This window comes from Silene latifolia, chromosome 10 (assembly GCF_048544455.1).
Source record: "Silene latifolia isolate original U9 population chromosome 10, ASM4854445v1, whole genome shotgun sequence".
Taxonomy (NCBI): domain Eukaryota; kingdom Viridiplantae; phylum Streptophyta; class Magnoliopsida; order Caryophyllales; family Caryophyllaceae; genus Silene; species Silene latifolia.
In genome coordinates, this window is record NC_133535.1 from 88106097 (window position 1) to 88122505 (window position 16409).

Consider the following 16409-nt stretch of genomic DNA (forward strand, 5'->3'; position numbering starts at 1 on the left):
AGAGAGAGAGAGAGAGAGAGAGAGAGAGAGAGAGAGAGAGAGTGAGTGAGAGAGAGAGAGAGAGAGAGAGAGATGGGATCTTGTGAGTTCGGTTTCTTATGGTGAGTTTGTGCTCACACTCTTATTGTAGTGTTATTCTTAAGTTCTTATAATTTTCTCATTATGTTACCTTTTTTTCTTTATCTTTTTGTACCACTTGTTTTTTCTGGTGTTACTCTGATTTTTTTACTCTTTTTTTTTACCTCGTGTTATTATGCTGTTATTGTGCTTTTTTTTACTTTGATTTTTATTACGACTTTGATTTTTTTTTCTCTCTTTTTTTTACCATGTGTTATTGTGCTGTTATTGTTATTCTGGTGTTATTGTGATGTATTCCGGTGTCACTTAGATTTTTTTTTACTACTTTGATTTTTCACTCTTTTTTTTTACCACATGTTATTGTGCTATTATTCTGGTGTTATTGTTATTATGGTGTTATTGTGATATTATTCCAGTGTCATTTTGATTTTTTTTACTAATTTCATTTTTTTACTCTTTTTTTACCACGTGTTATTGTGTTGTTATTTTGGTGGTATTGTTATTCTGGTGTTATTGTGATGTTATTCTGGTGTCACTTCGATTTTTTTTACTACTTTGATTTTTTTACTCACGTGTTATTGTGCTGTTATTTTGGTGTTATTGTGCTGTTATTTTGCTGTTATTGTGTTGTTAGATTAGGTAAGACTGTCTTTATGTATGAGAACATTCAAAATAAAGTAGGAGTATTTAAACAATTTTTAACCTTTTTGGTTACTTGAGTTTGGAGGAGGCATTTGCTACGCAAAGGAGTATTTAAACAATTAAGTAGGTGTTACTATTTTTGCCATATGAGATTATAGCAACAAAATTCTGCGATTATAACTACAAAACACAGGAAAAAAAAAAGCTAATTTTCTCCAAAATATCATCCTTTCAGCAGAAAAGTTCTTCAATTTACTTGGACCAGTCTAAAATAACATCAACATAATCAAAGAAGGCGACTTTAATATATCGAATATCCTCTAACATCTAATCATTTTGATGAACAATGCTGTAAATTATAGAAAGGTTTTATAAAATGACATCAAAATTACTCTAACCAGTCTAAACAACATATCATCAAAGAACGCAACTCGCTCCAATTCGACTAGGCTACAAGCAGCTCAGAAACGGCACCGATGCCACTTTCAATCTCAACCCCGTCGACTAAATAGCTCCGAGCTCACCGTTAAGTCTGGTAAGAAGACCGTTGCTAATCGAGCCACCGTGGCTCGACGGGCCTCCATAAGCGCAACTTAACTCAACCCATAATCACCAATCAAAAAATAATGGGTTATTCTACATGGTGACCCTGAACTTTTTCAGATCCCGCGTGGTAACCCTGCAAATCAGAAAACAAAAATGGTAACCCTGAAGTGCATTATTATGTATCACCGTAACCCTTAACTAAAATTCCGTCAATTTGCACCGTTAAGTGCTGAAGTGGCGTGTGATGTGGCTATTTGGTCTTGATGTGGCGTGTAACATGGATTACAAGGCGGGATTAATTAGTTAGTCGTACTAGTTAGATTTAATAAATAGTCGGATTTTTAATATATTATAAGTATCATTATTATTTTATTAATTTAATATGTAGGCGAGACGGGATTGCAAGGCGGGGTTACGAGACGGAATAATGTAAGATGAAAAACAAACAAAAATGACGCAAGTTAACCCATATTCTGCACCACCTCGCACCACCACCGTGACTACCACCTCAGACCACCACGCCAGCACCCCCTCTCGCCGACCTCCACCATGGCGACACCAGAAGCAGCCCAGAATTCATCAACGAGCAGCAACGACATCAACAAATTGAGGCTCCCCATGCCAAAAGCACCACCATCCCCACCTAACTCCACAGGCCCACAGTCCCACCTTTAGAAAACACTTTCCCTCTCCATAAAACCCAGATCTAGTGTTTTTAGGGGAGTGAGATGAGATTACAAGGGTGGGGGAGAAGATTAAGGGTGTCGGGTTTCGACAAGCAGCGGCGGGATTGGTGGGATTGGTGTTTTGACGGGCAGTTGCGGAAGTTCGACGAAGGTTGGTGAAGGGTGGGGAGGCGGCGACGGTAGTGGTGGTTATAGCGGAGTCTGTGATTGTGGTGGATTGGTTTTTTTTTTAAAAAAAATTATTCATTTCCTATGTGTATTAGTAAAACAGCCTAGTCATTAGCCACACCAGCGAACATTAGCCATGTCATTTGCCACATATGACACTTAACGGCCCACTTGACGGAATTAAAGTTCAGGGTCACGTTAATTACATTTAAGGGACTTCAGGGTTACCAAAAACTTTTTCTATTTTGTAGGGTTACCATGTGTGATTCGGAAAAGTTTAGGGTCACCATGTAGAAAAACCCAAAAATAATTGAAGAGCGGCGTAAATAGAGTGGGTGGAGTCGCCGATGAGGTTTGACTGATCGCCGACGTCAGTAAAAAGCATAGGAGACCAATATAGAGGAAATAAGCTGGGGGAGAGGCGTCGGAAATGGAGCTTCTTAACAATTGTCGTCGACGGGGAATTTCCAGCAAAAGGCTCTTTGTCAGTTAGATTATTTCAATAAACAGATGTGGTTCACATCACTCTCATCATCAACCCTATCACCCCTATTATTACTCCGTCGATTCGGAAATCGACATCGAAATTAGGTTTTCTGGAAACTTATACAATTTCAAGCACGATTCAAGAAAAAAAAAGGCAGAGATTTCGATTAATTGAGAAAAGTCTAAAGAGTGGACTTGTGATTAATTTGATTTGTATAGTGAATAAATGTTGCGTAACTAAGAATCAAGTTTTAATTGTTGATTTGAATGACTGCGAAAATGATTTTTAATTGGTTAAATTTGGATGTATATGGAGGTGATGGTGGAGAACTGGAGAGGGAATTAGTTTGTCAGACTTCCGTGTTTGTTGCGTGGTAGTATTTTTTTTCTTAAATCAATCTCAGCCATATATTTCCTTTTATTCAATGACTGAGATTTGTAAGCACAAACTCACCATAAGAACCAAACTCACGAGATCCCGCCTATATATATATATATATATATATATATATATATATATATAGAGAGAGAGAGAGAGGCAAGATCCGGTGAGTCCACCTATATATTTGAGTCCATGAGTCCATAAAACAATATCACGCACTATACAAAACAATATCACAAAATTTTTTTTTTTCGAAATTTTTTTTTCAATTTTCCTTTTTTTCAATTTTTTTTTTTTTCAAACTTTTTTTTTCAAATTTTTTTTTTCAATTTTTTTTTTTCGAAAAAGTTTTTTTTTTGTGTAAGCTGCGATATTGTCTAGTATAACGTGTGATATTGTATTACAAAACAATATCACGATTATCTTTTTTACAAAAACTTTTTTTTTCATCTGTGATATTGTTTAGTATAACGTATGATACTGTAAGCTGTGATATTGTATAGCATAACGGGTGATATTATATTACAAAACAATATCACGATTTTTTTTGGAGTATAAGCTGTGATATTGTTTAATATAACGTGTGATATTGTATCATGGACTCACAGACTCAAAAAGATAGGGTGGACTCATGTGATCCTAATTCTATATATATATATATATATATATATATATATATAGATTTAGGATCCTATGAGAACCCTCTCCCCATGAGAACCATGAGAACCTCATGTTCAGAATTTTTGTACCAAACATTCAGAGGGTAAACAACTCCTTTACATCCCAATAAGCTAGAGTTTGCCGTTCCTTCTCTTATAAAGTCCCTACGTCCTGCTCCCCGTTTAAAAATCATCTGCATACTTTTTTTACTTTTTATGAGACCATTTTTAATCAAAGGTAAACAAATTATTAGGACGGTGTGGCTATGTCTTGTATACCACTGTATTCTTTTTACCATGTCTTGCTTTCTTGTATGTCTAACACCTGTATCTATGCAAATCAAGTTAATTAAGCTAATCAAATCATATAGAGGAATGTAAATAAGTCAATGTTTGCTAATCATTGTCGTATTATAAGTCAATGTAAATTAAAAGATCCTTTAATCCTTTACGTAGACAATTGTATATAAATATGTATCTAACTCTCTATCAATATTATTCATCAAGTATTACAAACTTTACATATGCATTAGGAATGGATGATGCATTTCGAATTTCGAAATATTGCGTGTGGTGTAAATAATTCGCACAATAAACAGAGTATTCAACATGTTGCTTTAATTTCCTCTACCACACACAAAGTTGTCCCATAGATTACATAGTTTCACTCTTGTACTCATTTGTAATTTTTTGTAGGTAGCTCCTCCCAAATAGATTCTGAAAGAAATACCATAATTATGATGTTATGTGCAATATGGAAAAAGAATCTGTAATCTGTTGATCAACTGGCAATCCTATGAACCTTTGGTACAAAGGTTCTGAACATTTGCAACAAAAGTTCTGAACATTTGGCATAAAGGTTCTGAACATAAGGTTCTCACAGTTCTCATGGGAAGGGGGTTCTCATAGGATCTCAACCCTAGATTTAGGATCCTATGAGAACCCTCTCCCCATGAGAACCATGAGAACCTCATGTTCAGAATTTTTGTACCAAACGTTCAGAGGGTAAACAACTCCTTTACATCCCAATAAGCTAGAGTTTACCGTTCCTTCTCTTATAAAGTCCCTACGTCCTGCTCCCCCTTTTAAAAATCATCTGCATACTTTTTTTACTTTTTATGAGACCATTTTTAATCAAAGGTAAACAAATTATTAGGACGGAGTGGCTATGTCTTGTATACCACTGTATTCTTTTTACCATGTCTTGCTTTCTTGTATGTCTAACACCCGTATCTATGCAAATCAAGTTAATTAAGCTAATCAAATCATATAGAGGGATGTAAATAAGTCAATGTTTGCTAATCATTGTCGTATTATAAGTCAATGTAAATTAAAAGATCCTTTAATCCTTTACGTAGACAATTGTATATAAATATGTATCTAACTCTCTATCAATATTATTCATCAAGTATTACAAACTTTACATATGCATTAGGAATGGATGATGCATTTCGAATTTCGAAATATTGCGTGTGGTGTAAATAATTCGCACAATAAACAGAGTATTCAACATGTTGCTTTAATTTCCTCTACCACACACAAAGTTGTCCCATAGATTAGATAGTTTCACTCTTGTACTCATTTGTAATATTTTGTAGGTAGCTCCTCCCAAATAGATTCTGAAAGAAATACCATAATTATGATGTTATGTGCAATATGGAAAAAGAATCTGTAATCTGTTGATCAATTGGCAATCCTATGAACCTTTGGTACAAAGGTTCTGAACATTTGCAACAAAAGTTCTGAACATTTGGCATAAAGGTTCTGAACATAAGGTTCTCACAGTTCTCATGGGAAGGGGGTTCTCATAGGATCTCAACCCTATATATATATATATATATATATATATATATATATATATATATATATATATATATATATATATATATATATATATATATAAATCAAGTTGAAACGCTGTGGATGCGCCACGTGTCATATTCAACATTAATTTGGTCATTAATTATAGCTAATCATTAAATATGAACATAATAGTTACTGCATAAATCTCAACAAAGTATTAATTATAAATTAATAAATGATACGTGATTTATTAAATTAGAATAAATAAGTACGATTATTTTAATCTAAATTTATTAAAAAAATATATTTTGATAAAAATTCTAAAAAGTAAATCATTATGTTTATTGCAAAAATTGCTTTCATTTGAGTATAATATCCATTATATTAATTGAAATATTTTGATATCTATAGGTGATTTAGGTGAGTATCTCACAATATTTTACATTTAAGTAAGAAAACTCTGTGAGAAATTGATATATGATTAATTTAGACCGCTTCCCCTCTTTATTCTCGTGATTTTTGCCCCCATTTGACACGGTTTTAGCTCCGATTCGCTTGCATTTTACCCCTTATTCCATGTGTTCCCATACTATGAATTCCCGTCTCATCTTATAGGGAATAGGCCAAGGAAGAGGCAAGACGGAATAAGGAGCAAGCACGGACGATAGCTTGTGTCAGCATGAGAAGAAGAGGAGGATGCATTGAAGAAGTGTTCTCTGCCGGCAGGCCGACAGCCGGCTAACCGGCAGGGAACCCCTGCCATGACTTAACCATTTTTTAAGAGAAGAAAAGGATGCAAATTGAAGGAATTCTCGCTACCGGTTGGTGAACCGGCAGCCGGTCAACCGGCACGCACACCCTACACTTGTGAAGAAACGAAGAAAAGACAAGGAAGAAGGGTTCTCTGCCGGTAAGCCGGCAGCTGGCTAACCGGCAGAGAACAACCCCAGATGAATTCTTTACATTTGGCTTTAAAGAGCTCGCTGCCGGCAGACGGTGGACCGACAGAGGAGCCTCATACGAGATTGGGCTTCTTCTCTTCTCTTAAGACTTAATCCAAGGGGATAGTATAAATACTCCGTCACTAATTCCCCTTGGACACACAACCCTAGATCTCAAATTATTTCCTTAATCTTATGCAAACCCTTAATTAAAACTTTAATCTTTCCTTAATCAAACACTAAATTACTTCATAGATTAGATTAAGAATTAGTTGTTATAAATTGTTTACATATTGTATTGGGTTGTTAATAGAAGATTGGTGAAGATTATTCTTCTATTTAATCAAAGATTGCAACTTTGTCTTCAATATTGGTATAAATTCTTTCCTATTATTGTTCATCTTTCAATTGTATACATATTTAAGTTGCTTAATTGGTATACTTTGCAAACATGTTTTCCTTTACTTGTTCCATGCTAAAATCTTCATCTTTTACCTTTGTTATTGTGAACATGTGTGAGTAGTTTCATACTAGGATGGAGGGGGATCTTATATAGAGTCATAGGGTTGGATTATGACATAGGAAGACCACAATCCTTGAGTTTATGCTTGTTAGTTTTATCATGCACATAAGGTGTTTGTGAAAAATGCTTGAATGATAGTTTAGGTGTTTACACTATCTTTTCTACTTGTTGGGTGAGAGGTTGACTAGTGTCTAGGAATCACATGATGAAACTATATGTTTGGTTAATTGAGTGAGAACTTAATCGATCTTAACCTAGGATTAGTATCACATCGAGAGATTGGGTCTTTCCTTTACATTTACTCTTGGATTTTGATAATCTATGTGTGCTTCCCCCTATATCTATATAAGTGAACCCTGTACATCCTAGTTTTTCCCTATCATTGTTACTTATCATTCTAGCAATCACTCTACTTTTAATTAGTTAGCCTTAATCTCTTTAGTTAGTTTTATAATCACTTCATCATCTTAGATTGAACTAAACTAGTGTCTAGACAAACAATTCTAGAGCCATAATAGCCGTCCTTTGGGTTCTACCCTTGCAACAGTACATGACTACTTGTACACTTGCAAGGTTATAAATAAAATTCATAACAGAAATATCATAAAATTTAGACCATTAGATCCATAACCAAAATATATTCGTAAGAGGCATTGTATTTATTAATAAAAATTAAGGATATATATAACTATTAAGAGATAACTAATTTTTTTTTTTTACAATGTGTGAATGATCAAATTATATTGCGATAAATTTAATACATATAAGATTTTAAGAGGATTTAAATAGTTTGATAACGAGCATGTATGTACACAGTGATAACGAGTGCATTTTAATCAAATATTTTATATGTTGTATTTTAAAATCTTTCCCTATTAGGCTTTATTAATGTGTGCCTTTAGGGCACATGTTAGAAAAACCATTTAAAATACTATAAAAATTAAACCTCAAAAAATTATATTTGAAAAAGTTCATTTTATTTTAAGTAAAATCTTAATCATTACTTATAGTTATACCAAGAAACAAAACGTGCAAGTTTCTTAAATATGCTTGACACATAGCACATGTAAGACACAACTAAAATATTCGAATAAGTTAAGTTTAGACCTTATATATTTGATACATAAGTATCATACATTCATACATTTTTCATACAAAAAATGAAAAAAATGCAGAAAATTATATTCAAACCCTTTTGAACAAATCTTAATTGATTTGGAAAATAACGTATCACGAAATTCGACGTAACGTAAAACATTAAAAAACTTTCTCTAACATGTATGTTTTTAACAATAACAAACACCTAGATTGAGATGTAGAGATAGAGAGAAAAAAAACGAGCTTTCAGTAAAACCCTAAAAATATTAATCGATAGTAATGATCCTAATCAATTCCCCCCTCTAACTCAACTAATTCATCGATTAATACAGATAATTCTGCCTCAGTTCCGGTGGCATCGGTGGTTGTTCGTGGGCATGGGAGCTGTGATATTCAGAAAGTTGCTAATGTTAATCAAATTTAGGGTATTGCACCTTACGATTTGGATGTTATCGCTCCCGAAGAATCGAAAAATTGGACGGTCCACCGACGACGGAAGGGTAAGTCTCATTGGTTAGTATCCCTGAAGAACCTGATGACTTACTGAAATTTACTAAAGAGGATGTCAGGGAGGAGTTGGCGTATTGGAAGAATGCCGTCTTTCGTTCTGGGGGCTAACCCTACGGTGGATGTGATTGAAGGGTTCCTCAAACGACTGTGGGCTAAGTTCCCTATTGATAAGATATCATTCTGTCCAAATGGGGTTTTCCTTGTTCGATTTAAGACGTGTGCAGCCACAGATGCTATCCTCCAATAGGGTCATTTCCTCTTCGATAATAAGCCGCTTATTGTTAGGACATGGAGTGAATCAATAGATCTGGTGAAGGCTGAAGTGAAGGAAGTACCTGTCTGGAGTAGGCTTCATGATCTCCATATGAAATTTTGGGGTAAGTGTTTGCCTAGAATAGCTGGTTTATTGGGTAAATATGTACATTGTGATGCTGCCACCACAGATAAAACTCGACTTGGCTTTACCCGTGTGATGGTGGATGTCCGTTTTGGTAAACCCATACCTGATAGTGTTAGATTTATTGATGAAGATGGGAAAATTCTGTGTATTAAGATGGAGTTTGAATGGAAGCCAGTCCTCTGTAATCTTTGTTAAGGTATTGGTCATGAGTCTGCTAACTGTAAGAAGAGTAAAGTCCCTGCTCCTTAGAAGGTGGTGCCTCCTGCTATGAAAAAGAAATGGGTCCCTAAGCAGTAGATTACTAAACCTGTTGCACCTGTTGCTCCTGTTGTCCCAGTCATACCTCTAACACCTACTGAGGAAGTAGCTGCTACTCCTATTATAACAGAACTCCCCAACAAATTCCAAGTTTCCTTGATTCGAAATGGTAGGTACCATATGATTAATACTCCTGCTAGGAATATCATCAGACTTAGTAGGCCGGAGATCATTGACTCAGGTTTGAGCTCTGTTAAGTTTGGTACTCATACATTTTTGGAGTCCCTAAATAATGTGACCCCTAAAGTTGGCATTGGCACGAGTGTTAGTGCATTACCTCCACCTGGGGGTAAATGTATAATTGGGGATTTTGGAATATTAGGGGGTTGAATAGCCTATCTAAACAGAATAACATTAAATGGTTCTTATACTACAAGAAATAGGCGATTTTGAGACCGCCATACCCGATCTCAAAATTCAAAAAAGCGGTCTCAAATACGTTTTTGAGACCTTTTTCTAACTTTTGAGACCACTAATGATTGGTTGGAAAATCTGGTAACAAATTTCAATATTTGTGACTGTTGTATAGCGGTTGCAAATTTGAGACCGCCTTTAGTCGGTTCCAAAATCAGAAGTTGGTCCCAAATTTGATGACAGTCTCAAAATTGGTTATGCGGTCACAAAAACAGGATTTGAAGCATTATTTTCTGGCAGTACCATATTATTAACCAAATTCTGGGAGGCTACCAAAGCAAACAACGCAAAGAGAAGCTTTTACACCAACAAATCAGATTTTCAAAGAAAAACTTTTATAATAAAAAACAAGTATGCTTACAATTCAGCACTTAGTTACCCACCAATTCAAACAATCTAATTAATCCCACACTTGAGATTTATAAATCGAATAATCTAATGTTAGTTCAATCTAAACTTAAGTAGTGTGTTGCAATCTCTACCCTACTTGTACCACCACCCTACCACCAAACGGATCCTCAACGCACCAAATGGATCGTCAATGAGGTCGAGACAAGGAGTTAAGTTGTGGAGTTAAACTCTTGTCGAATAGGTGGAGTTGTTGCTCCGTTTTCTTCCTCATTTGTATTTTTGTTGGTGCTACTGCCAACAATAAGCCTTGCATCCTTCCGGCCACTTCCATCTTTTAATTTTATGTCTCCTAACAAAAGGGAGGGAGATTGATAAGTAATAAGAGAAAATGATAAATGACAAGGGATTAAGTATAGTTTACCAAATACACCAAGTATTAGTAGTGATGAAAAAGTTGGTAATGGGAGGTCGAATTGATTCTTGTTATTTATAATTACAGCTTAATTACAAAGAAGAACAAGGAAACAAAGAAGTGAAACACAATGAGAAGAAAGTAAAGGATACTTACAACAATCAGAATACCTTGAATGCCACTATCATGTATTGGCGAATGACGATAGTAGTGTCGTCCAACGCACTGTCCAACAACGAAAAACAGCACAATTCAATGATCCAGTCAAAATTTAATGCAAAAAAATTATTAACAGTATTATTATTAATTAGAATTCACATACCTTGAATATGTTGAACTATGTAGCCCAGCATACACTTTGTGGAGTCGGTGTTCGTTGATTTTAGGAAAGAGGAAAGGAAGGCAGTGTATAATGTAACAAATGAAACATATTTCTTGTCGCATAACATATAGTTCTATCTTGAATTTAAGACCAACATTAGTCCCAAATATTTACGTTGGTCGCAACTTTGAGACTACTATTCGTTTTTTCCGACCGTTTTTGTTGCGGATCTAAATTTGACACCGACTTTATAGTTTTGAGACCGGTTTCAGTCCCAAATTTGATTTTGCATCCGTTTTTAATGGCGGTCTCAAAATGACGGTCTCAAAATCGCTTATTTCTTGTAGTGAGGTTAAGTTGTGGTGTCACTGGTGTGGCGGTGGGTTTGGTGGTTACACAAAATACCAGGCCGGATACGTACGGTATTACTACCTGATACGCATGGTAATGTTGATGGCGGTGGTGGTGGGGTGGGGGCAGTGGTGATGGCGGCAGCAGTGGTGGATACACAAAATACTACCCTAGATACACACGGTATTACTACCGGATACCATGCGTATCCGGAAGTATGAACTTGTGTATCCAGATGTATTATACTGTGTATCTGAGAAGTATTATACCACCCTAGATACATGTGTATCCGGCAGTATAACCATGTGTATCTGGTATTAATATGATGCATATCCGGAAGTATAGACTTGTGTATTCAGAAATATTATAATGTGTATCTGGCTTTAATGTCATGTGTATCCGCAAAAAATATAAAATGTATCCGTAAAAAAATTAGTTAAAAAGGTGTAAAAGTGCATCTATAATTTTAGTGTTGAAAATTTTGTATTTACATATGTAATAAAATGTATCTAATAAGAAGTGTATGTAGTAAAGAAATAAAGTGTATCTGGAAAAAAAAAAAAAAAAAAGGTTAAAATAAGATAGCTCGTACGGTTCATACGTTAAGGCAGTTCGTACCTGAATCCGCCCCTATATATATATATATATATATATATATATATATATATATATATATATATATATATATATATATATATATATATATATATATATATATATATATATATATATATAGATAGATAGATAGATAGATAGATAGAGAGAGAGAGAGAGAGAGAGAGAGAGAGAGAGAGAGAGAGAGAGAGCAAGGTTCAAATGAGTCCCTAACTTTTTTTGAGTCCTTCTCTTAGTCACACATACTTGAAGTTACACGGGATTGTATTGAAGTTACAGAAGGTAGATATGAACAGCTAAAGTTACACTTTTCCAAATTGAAGTTACATGGCCAAATTGGAATTATATAATGTGTTTTTGAATATGTTAATTTGAATTGTTACAATTTTAAATCAAATTTATAAAACTTTAGTCCAATTTCATGTAACTTTAGTCCTTTAGGGTGTAACTTTAACCCATGACGATGTAACCTTATTCTAATATAGTCCATTTGAGCTATTAATTTGAATTAATACAATTTCAAGTGAAATTTATATAACTTTTGTCAAATTTTATGTAACTTTAGTCCTTTAGGGTGTAAATTTAACCCTTGAAGATGTAACTCTATTTTAATATAGTCCATCTTAGCAATTAATTTGAATTAATAAAATTTTAGTACCAAATTTATGTAACTTTAATTCTATATAGCTGCAACTTTAATCCTTCAAGGTATAACTTTAATCTCCACAACCACCAACAACCACGCCACCACCACCATTACCGCCACCTCCTCTCTTCTTCATCATTGGCCACCACCACACACCCCCACGTATCACCACCAAGCATCCCTAACCGCACTACCTCCACCCTTTCTCCACCTGACCACCGGCCGAATCCCCATGTCCACCTCCTTCAACCGCAACAATAAATAATAATAAACACTTTGTTTCCAGATCTGAGAAAAAAAAAGATAAAGGAACAAAAAAGGGAGGGAGGCGGTAAAAAGTGATCGACAAAAGGTGGTGGATAGGCGGTAAATATGAAAAAAAGGAGAAAAAAAAGGTGGTGCGCGTGGTGGTGTAGATCTGGAAAAAAAAAAAGAGAAAGGAGGCGGTGGTGCATGGCGGCAGAAGGTGGTGGTTTTTGTTGTCGGTAAAGGTGGTTATTGTTGATGGAGAAGGAGGAAGGAGGTGTTTTGCCGTGGTTATTGTTATCGGTGAAGGTGGGTGGTGGAAGTGGTGTTCTCGGGTGGTGATGTCGAGAGGCAAGGTGGTGTTGTCGGGAGGCAGGGGTATTGGTGGCTAAGGGAAGGATGGTCGGTGGTTGTAGTTGTGGCCGGCGCTAGTGTTGGTGAGTGAGGGGAGGTGGCCGGCGCTGGTGTTGGTGAGTGATGGGAGGTGATTTTTTATTTGGGTTTTTTTATTTTGTTGTGTATGAATGAGAGGAAGTTAGAGAGAATTGTGATATAGAGAGGGGAAAGATGTGAGAATGAGAAAATGGGACAGATTTTTTTCCTTTTAAAGTCTCATTTTTGGCCACATATTTTGTTGTAATCTTAGCCTTTCATCCTTCTATTTAGATCTAATCTGGACCCTTTATTTCCCTCATTCAAAGGCTTGGATGAGGACTTATGGACTCACATACACTAAGAGGACTCTAATGATCCTTACACTATATATATATATATATATATATATATATATATATATATATATATATATATATATATATATATATATATATATATATATATATAGAAATTGAATCATGTGAGGCACCCTTCTTAGGGTGAGGCGGCTGGACTCATTCTAAACCATCGGATCTAAAAATTATAGAGTCACCAGATTATGCCACGTGTCCCCAACTGACTCTCAAGCTCACCCCATTCTCACTGACTCATATTCACTAACTCTTTGTCTCTCTTCAACTCCTTATTCACCGCTCCAGTTTCACTTCCGTCTTCGCCATTATCCACCCTTCACTGAGCTTTTCGTCCGCCATTATCATTGAGCTTTTCGTCCGCCATTATCATTACCTTTTATACTGTCATTATCATCCGCTAATTAGGTATTTTCGATCTATTTTCTCAAGTTTCGATTCATCCTCCTTTCATTTCGTATTTTTCATCATAATTTCCAATCAACTTCTTTAATTCGTCAATTATTGTTGTTATTATGCAAGTTTTGATCGTTTTGTTAGCATAATTGAGCACAGTAGGAACGCGTAAAATCAATTGAAGTCGATTTCTCCTCTTTTTCGTATGTTCATTTCCATTTTTTTAGTAGATTTCGATTCTCTTGCTTATTTCGTTAAATTTTAGTAGTTTCGTCTCTATATTTCCAGTTTTTGGAAGCTTGCGTATGGTTTTGTGATTATCTTATCATTCTTTGGATGCATGTTTCATTTTCGGAGGTTTTACGAAATTTCATTAGCTACTCTTAAAGACGATTTCTAGGACCTAATTGTGTGAATGTAAGAGTTGGTTGATTGACTCTTAAAGACGATTTTGTGATGATGCTACTGATTTTGTTCTTTTTCTTATTATGTGAATCTCATACCTTGTTTTGTGAAACTAGAAGATAATATTGTTAAACTTGTTAATAAGTGGTAGAAATCACCTTCTGAGCTGTTTTCCTTATTTTGTGAATCTCAGAAATTAATTTGTGAAACTAGAAAGTGTTTTGGTGAAACTTGAACTTAATTTTGTGCAATTATTTACTTACAAATTTTGTGATTCCTACAGCTTAATTTGTGAATCCTCTAGCTTAATTTGTGAAACTGGATGGTGATTTCGTGAAACTTACTTAAAATGTTTACATTTTGGATTTTAGTTATGATGTTTTTTGCCTTACTTGGTACATAATAGGAAGCAAGCTAATATGAAGCGATCGGAACCAGCTACCTCTACTAGTGAAGTATGTGAAGCCGCTGCAAAAAGAAAAGAATCTATCAAGAGTGATTGCCGGTGTTGAGGAGTCGGATGTCTCCTGCTGGGCTTTACAACTTTCTCAACAATACGGATAGTCCACCATCAGATAACAAGATTTAAGCTATACAACAAATGGGATTTGGTTCTCTCTTGCTTCTTAAAACGGATGTTGTTCCGGGAAATTTAGCGTAAAGCTTCCGATTTTAGAGGATGATATACATCTGTGCTTGGGATTACCAATGGGCCCAAACTTCGTCTTGAAGCGAAAAATGGCGATAAATGCCCTTTTTATTTGTCTGTTTTGGAGAAGTTCAAAAGTCAATACGAAGATGATTTCATTGAGGTCAAAGACATTCTACGCAAGCTCTCTACACAAAGAGATGGTGGAGATGATTTCAAGCGCAATTTCATCATTTATACATTCTCTGCTCTTTTAGGCGGTGTTGTAGGGAATCGGGCAAGTTTGAAACTTCTTAAAAGTTTGGTAAACACTGACATGATCTCCGATTTCAACTGGTGCAATTTCATCAAACGGAAATTGGCTGCTCAAGTTGAGTCTTGGCAAAAGGAGGAGTGCAAGACCAAAAAGCTGAACGAAAATTGGTTTGGTGGACCTATTATGGTCTTGGTTTTCATTTATGTAGACCGCTGTGTCTTCAAATCACGCATTGTTAATCGGCAGTTTCCAACACTCTCCACTTGGACAAAAGAAGCTATATCAAAGAGAGTTAAGGAGGAATTGAATGACAAAAATTCTAACAAGAAAACTTTCGGCAGGGGTTATGTTGAGCCTCCAATTGTCATCATTCAGCATATGCCACATGCACCTTTGCTTATTCCTACTATTGAGTTTAGGCAGTCTTCCAAGCCAACGAGTGAACAACAACAATCTGAACAACAACAATCCGAACATGAAGAAATTGGTGCTCCTCTTCTACCTAGCAATTCAGGTAGTACTACTGAGTTTATTAATAAACTTGTGCATTCCGCAAAGGTCATGGCTCAAGCTTTCGTGGAGAACAAATGTCTTGCTAGTCAAGCTCCCAAGAAACTACCTTCCTCAGCAACAGTTTCTAAACTAGTTGCAGCTGTAGATGGTATGGCAGATGGTTTTAGGTTATCTCAACAAGACAATAATGAGGATAATAGGGAGAATGTGAAGAATTAGGAGAATGCGGAGAATTTGAAGAATGAGGAGAATGTCCATGTCCTAGAGATTGTGGAGGGTAATGTGGAGAATAGTGGGGATAATCTGGAGAGAATGTGTGGGTGGTCTGAGGCTGAATTATTGGAGGCACTGGACGTGATGGGTGAAGCTTTGTAGCTAATACAGTCATGTCGTTCACCACCAAAACCAGAATGCCCCTCCTTTAGGCTCATACCACTTGATGACCATTTTTTATCTCAACCTGAACCTTCCACGTCTTATGTTCAACCTGATGAACCTGACCATTCTGAGCAAAGTCTTATGTTGCATGGTTTATCTCCCTCTCATACTGCTATTGATGATGTTCCTCCCGTCAATGAACCTACTGTCATTGAGCCCACTCACCCCACCGTTATTATTCTAGCTACTCCTGCTACTTCTACTCCTCCTATGGTGGGGAAGAATGATCATCATATGGCCATTGATATACCAGATACTCCAATTGTTTCCGGCCTCGGTAAACCATCTGCCAGTAATGTATCATCTGCCACTAATGTCTACATTCGTCGATCCACACGTCATTCACCTATTAATGATGATGTTCTGGTTGGTCGTGTGAGGGCAGTTTGTGGCAAGAGGGCTATAGTTC